This window comes from Bombus impatiens, unplaced genomic scaffold (assembly GCF_000188095.3).
Source record: "Bombus impatiens unplaced genomic scaffold, BIMP_2.2 scf_1275, whole genome shotgun sequence".
In the NCBI taxonomy this organism is placed as follows: domain Eukaryota; kingdom Metazoa; phylum Arthropoda; class Insecta; order Hymenoptera; family Apidae; genus Bombus; species Bombus impatiens.
In genome coordinates, this window is record NT_177694.1 from 474,460 (window position 1) to 481,453 (window position 6,994).

Below are 6,994 nucleotides of genomic sequence, written 5' to 3' on the forward strand. Positions count from 1 at the left end.
GTTTTGAAACTCGTTTCAAAAGCGACGATATTCCAGCAAACAGCGATACAACGATCTCGCTTTTGATGCAGCCTGCGACGATTACATCTACGGCTCTCGTATCCTGTCTAATTATGCGGCACCGCGTCGCTTATACCGTCTATTCCGGGATTCTGCGAACAAGCGCATCTCGGTGGAACGATTGTGCCGCCACGATTAGGCTAATTAATGCATAGGACAAGAATGTATACGCACGCGTGACGAGATATTAGATAAATGGATCGGGTTCCGCTACCAGGAAATTTTACGCTCGAGTACCTTTCCAGGCGTTCGACCGATCCACGATTTTCTAACGTAGATACGAAAGATCGAGAGGGATCGAGCAAGATCGGTCGTGGAAAAACGTCGATTCGAAAACGTCGAACAGAGAAAGCGTGTGGTCGTAAGAGCGAGTCTTGTTACCTCGATGCGAGGCTACGTGGCGTTAAAGCGAACGCCTATTATCACTTGTAAATAATTTATTAGTACGGCGCGCGGAATAATTTACACGGCTTTTATATCGCGACTAGTTTATATCGTTTGATCGACGACGAATTCATTTATGCACACGGTGGTGAGATTAATTCTGAACAAAGAAAACATGACGCGTGTGTCAGTTATTAACTGGGGAATAAATTTTGCCTGCATATGATCTACGTTCTTCCGAGTTAGATCCAAGTGTCGAATATAATGTTAACGTTCTTATTATTTATAGACGCAGCGTAATTACCAGCAGTTTGTTATCGTAGATATCGGTAGCAACGCCATCATCTACGTTCTCTCTCGTGTTACATCGTACTTTGAATTATGGTTATGGTTAATCCATTAAGAGCCAATCGTCGTTAGGGAATAATCGCGTCTATTTGTCTCGTTGGAAATTCGATCGGACAATTTCGCGAATAACAGTGACGATGATCGTTCTTTGGCGATGCTTAGGTTCGTACGAGGAAGCGAATTTCAATGTGGATTTTACGTATTTCCATCGTTCGGTTGATTTGATTCTGCGAATCGGTTTAAAGGAATCCACAATCTCGTCCGTAACTCGTTGAGAGCCAAATACGGAAACTGGGAATCGCGGTCGTAAATTATATCGCTCGTGTCAAGCAGACCAACATACGTACATAATTTCGACAAATATTTATGCTTACGTTGATTAATTCCAGATTTATTAATTCTTTAATCTCCGTCGAAAAACCACCGGGAAGAAGCAGACAAAGTCCATTTCGCAGCCGCGTTTCAAAGGGAACTTGAAACGACGCAAGTACCAAGTACCACGTTACGTCGATTACAGACCGTCGATAACGTTAAACATATTTGCAGACGCATAAAATACGGCACGGCGGCTCGGTATTAAACTGTTTATCAATCCGCACGCACGAACTTTGCATGTCCTTCATCGTGTTTTGCAATACCGAATTATCGTTGCGATGGCAATAACTCAGAGATACCACGAACCTTCATCGCTATCACGTTCATCCCAGAGGCAAGCAGATAATGAAAGAGCGAAGTTTAATTACCGGTTGTCCCTTTGCCGAACGCTAATAATATTCTGCCTTGCGTGAGAATACGCATAGAACTGCGTAAAAATCTCCAATCACGTTCTTATCGAACCTTGTTCGATTTTGAAGCTGAAACTCCTTCCGAGATCTTCGGACTCAAGATTTCTGTCAATCGTACGAACATCGACGATATTTGAACGACGAGCGAAGAATTTTTATTTCGCAATTGCACTTGGCACTTGCACGAGAATACGCATAGAACTGCGTAAAAATCTCCAATCACGTTCTTATCGAATCTTGTTCAGTTTTGAAGCTGAAACTCCTTCCGAGATCTTCAAACTCAAGATTTCTGTCAATCGTACGAACATCGACGATATTTGAACGACGAGCGAAGAATTTTTATTTCGCAATTGCACTTGGCACTTGCACGAGAATACGCATAGAACTGCGTAAAAATCTCCAATCACGTTCTTATCGAACCTTGTTCGATTTTGAAGCTGAAACTCCTTCCGAGATCTTCGGACTCAAGATTTCTGTCAATCGTACGAACATCGACGATATTTGAACGACGAGCGAAGAATTTTTATTTCGCAATTGCACTTGGCACTTGCACGAGAATACGCATAGAACTGCGTAAAAATCTCCAATCACGTTCTTATCGAACCTTGTTCGATTTTGAAGCTGAAACTCCTTCCGAGATCTTCGGACTCAAGATTTCTGTCAATCGTACGAACATCGACGATATTTGAACGACGAGCGAAGAATTTTTATTTCGCAATTGCACTTGGCACTTGCACGAGAATACGCATAGAACTGCGTAAAAATCTCCAATCACGTTCTTATCGAACCTTGTTCGATTTTGAAGCTGAAACTCCTTCCGAGATCTTCGGACTCAAGATTTCTGTCAATCGTACGAACATCGACGATATTTGAACGACGAGCGAAGAATTTTTATTTCGCAATTGCACTTGGCACTTGCACGAGAATACGCATAGAACTGCGTAAAAATCTCCAATCACGTTCTTATCGAATCTTGTTCAGTTTTGAAGCTGAAACTCCTTCCGAGATCTTCAAACTCAAGATTTCTGTCAATCGTACGAACATCGACGATATTTGAACGACGAGCGAAGAATTTTTATTTCGCAATTGCACTTGGCACTTGCACGAGAATACGCATAGAACTGCGTAAAAATCTCCAATCACGTTCTTATCGAATCTTGTTCAGTTTTGAAGCTGAAACTCCTTCCGAGATCTTCAAACTCAAGATTTCTGTCAATCGTACGAACATCGACGATATTTGAACGACGAGCGAAGAATTTTTATTTCGCAATTGCACTTGGCACTTGCACGAGAATACGCATAGAACTGCGTAAAAATCTCCAATCACGTTCTTATCGAATCTTGTTCAGTTTTGAAGCTGAAACTCCTTCCGAGATCTTCAAACTCAAGATTTCTGTCAATCGTACGAACATCGACGATATTTGAACGACGAGCGAAGAATTTTTATTTCGCAATTGCACTTGGCACTTGCACGAGAATACGCATAGAACTGCGTAAAAATCTCCAATCACGTTCTTATCGAATCTTGTTCAGTTTTGAAGCTGAAACTCCTTCCGAGATCTTCAAACTCAAGATTTCTGTCAATCGTACGAACATCGACGATATTTGAACGACGAGCGAAGAATTTTTATTTCGCAATCGCACTTGGCACTTGCATTTTGACCCGACGATTCGTAAACACCGCGGTCTGCTTCCTCAGGAGAGAGCCGAAACTATTTTGGAATATAGCGAAAAAAGATCTCGTGAAATAAATTGATCGATAGCTTTCGAAAGCTCGGAAACAGCGAATGGGATGTTCGAACGAAGCGAATAAACGCGGCATGTCGAATAAAAATGAGAAACTGTTCGACAGAATGCGTCGGTGAAATCGTACTCGTACGATATTTTGGTCGCTGAAACTCAACTGGGACAGACTTTTGATGGTGTAGGTCTTTTACTTGCGCGTGTAAAAAGGGTGCCGTTAATGACAGGTTTTCGTCGGAGGAGTCACATTTCACTGAAATCTCTTACGGTCTGTCCTACGGCCCGTCCGGATCGACGTGACCGATCAACTTGGAAATTGAGTCATCGGCAACGCTTAATTAACCCTGTTACACACTGTACTTTCAAAGATTGTGGTAGTTTGGCCGTGTTAAAAAAGAACTACGTGCCTTACCTTCGTATTAACAATACACGTTGTTTTCAAAGATAATACGAGTTAACGATACCTTCCGTAAACGCTGCACCATTAACTTCGATAATAATTTATCCTTTTTTTCCATCGAATGTGAAATTCAGGCGAATTACTCGGAATTTGCGAACGAATCCGCAGTCTCGTCGTAGTATCCGGTACTCGATGAAAATTTCGATCAAACGCCTTTCGAGATACGTCTGATCGTCGAAAGGATAAAGTATACTTAGAATATTTACGATTACGATAATCTGAAAGAAATTGCCTCTTAGTAACGTTGATCGCTAACTCAATTAACGCGAATTATCGGCTACAGCGTGAGAGGAACAAGAAAAATCGCAAACTAGTTACTCGCACACCGCTTCCGACGAATTGCAGTGAAATTTGTAAGACCCCTGCGTCGTATTCACCGATACAATCGCGTTAATATATCTTTGTACGTAGCGAACGTTACGCTCCGTTGCGGCTTACGATGCTAACCGTGTGGAATTTGCTAGAATTTATTTATCCTGCAAGACGGTCTGGGCGAATAGAATAATTTACGTATCGAACGTCATAAATTCGATCCTAATACAGCGATTTGTCGCTCCTATCTTCCTCCACACTTTCTCCTTCTTTTTCTTCTTCTGCAAATAAATCTCCGTTTGCGCGAAGATCGTCATCTCCTCGTCGGATGTGTACGATTGGAATCGTGGAAACGCGAATGATGTAAAATAAAGGAAACGGCGAAAGCTTCTAAGAAACGAAGATAAGAAAAACGGTGGAGCGAAGATTTCCAAAGGAAGAAGATCCTTTTTATTTTTCGCGCTTAATGGGGAAAAATGTTCGAGTCGGCTTCTATCTGCGATGCCGATCCGCCATTGAATCGGTGGAAATAACGCGCAAAGAACGCCATAATGTATTCGCGTACGATGTAAAACATGAATGAACCGCGTTACATTCCTGGAAAACCGGTATGCGATATCATCTGTGCTAACAGAACTCAATTAATTTTACTATCGATATTTATACAGCCATCTCGTTCGGAAACGCTGTAACTTAGATCCTCGAGGAAGAACGTTTCGTTGCTCTCGAACGTTTTTTAACCGAACGGAGTCGACTTACCAACGTAGAATTCGTATTTTCTGCCAAGTTAAAGCCTCGTCGCTGTCCAATACGGAATTATTGCGTTTATATTACCTATGCATCGAACAGCTCGCCGCAGCAGGTGCTCGTTCGCTATCTTTCCACTGCATTTCCTGCTATACGCGCGGACGGTTTACCTTTCTCACGTGATACTCGTCGCAATGGCCAACCTTTCGCGGCACGTTGTCTCTCTTGCTTCTTCTTTGCAGACGTTCTGCCAGCCAAATTCGCAAGATTTTACGAATTACGAGAAGCAAGCAAGAGAAGAAAGAGGTGACGTCGACGGTCGCCGCCGAATTCTACGATCTTTGGCAAAGATTTTACTAATCCGTCCGATAACACCGATCGTCGTTAACGATACCGATAACAGGCGATTTTCATCGTTTCTAGAACGCGAAACGCGGTAACGTAACGCGAAAGAGGGCGGATTTGTCAACGCGATGCGTCAGACGTGTGACGAGGGCGTCGCGCCACGGATACCACGAACCTAGGGATCGTCGCCGGAAAAGTTTAACAGGTAGTCGCTGTTGCGTTACCAACGACGAACGCATTATTACCTGTGCCACGCAGCCCACCGGATGCATACTGAATAAAGAACACAATAAATATATACACGTGCCGGGTTTATGCGTACGCGGACTCCACTGGACATTCAAGGCATACGTTCGTTAGGCGGTGCGTGCACGTTTCGCGGCTCGTCAGTCCCTTTCAGCATGAACGCGAACGTTAAACTCACGACTTCCACGAAACCACGCCGCCTTTCGTTCGGAACAACGTTCTGTGTTTCGTTGATAGGTGCTTCCACGAAAAGAACGCTTGAATTTTGCTCGACTATTATATTATGCAGTCAAAATGGAATAGAACGGTTCGGAGAACCACCGAACGTTAAAGTCTACGTCATTTTTTCTGCATTTTTCTTTTTCTTTTTTTTTTTTTTCTAGTGGATCCATCGCACGCAATGGCTAAGGAAAGTATTTTCATCGACGACATTGGCACGCTAGTTGATCGAAGTTCAAGTATATTAAATCGTCGTTAAAACTAGCTTCGTACGACTAGGAAAAGCTCGATACGACGTGAATGAAACGTAGAAACAGACAAAAGATATTTCGTCGAATACTTGTTGTAGCCGTCGTAAGTACGTGGGAGGAAAGGCGAGTTGAAAAGGTTTCAGCGAAATATTGTTAATAGACGTAATAATGTTTACTCACCAGCCATACATGATTGGTCGAAAGTGAGTTTCCAGATACTCGTAATCCAAACGCGATCACCTGTTTCACACCATATTACTAACAAACTGCGTCAATTATATAGATTGGAAAACACATCACGATCACTCGTCGATAGAACCACTCTAGCCACACTGAGAGAAATATTTATTTTGCTCTCGACGATTGTATCGATCGCTTTGCCTCTTCTTTCCTCTTCTTCCTCTTCCTTTTCTTCCTCTTCTTCACTCTTTGTCGTCACAGACACCGATTTCCAAACGAATATTTCACAAAACGACGCTCGTTTCAGGTACTCCACATACAGACACGTCACTTTTTCCTTTTTCTTCGCACGTGATAATACGAATCTTCCAATGGATTTTAACGCGTCACGCGATCTACGTTCGAGTCAATCGATCCAACGATTTACGTGTATTATATGCATCGTGTGAAAATGCTCGAGATACAAAGGCGAAGAAACCAGAAGTCCGTTTAAAGTAAAGTAATCGCGAATCGATGGTCGCGCGACTTTCTCATGCGGGCGTTGATATCACCATCGAACACGTTCTTCGCGGCATCAATGCCGCCGTATATTGGCTCGAAACGACAAGCGAAATGGCACGAATATACTTGCGCGATAGAAGCTAACAAAACTCCAACACCGAAACCAGAATTCATTTCATCTTCCGAGCGGAATTCGCGAATTTAACGATATCTGAGTTTCAAAGAAACATAAAATCGGACTAATCTTTTAAAATGATAAAACGGAATCTATACGGTCCGTAATGAAATTAATTCGAGTAGAACTTGTGCTTCAAATTCCCCGATATACTTAGAAAGGCGCGTTCGTGGCGAACAACTCGCGAATTTAAAATCAATTACTCGCTACAAAGGGCTATTAAAAATATCCTTGTTGC

The 6,994-nt window shown here is 42.6% G+C and overlaps 1 protein-coding gene across 1 annotated transcript in view; it reads right to left on the reverse strand.

The window, feature by feature from the left end:
• LOC100741642 (ankyrin repeat domain-containing protein 6) overlaps window positions 1-6,442 on the reverse strand; it is a 137,099-nt gene extending 130,657 nt beyond the window's left edge. Inside the window, exon 1 of the mRNA XM_024371358.2 lies at window positions 6,081-6,442. The gene's annotated coding sequence lies outside the window, so the exon portion shown is untranslated. The remainder of the gene's footprint in view (window positions 1-6,080) is intronic.
• Between the last annotated feature and the right edge of the window lie 552 nt (window positions 6,443-6,994).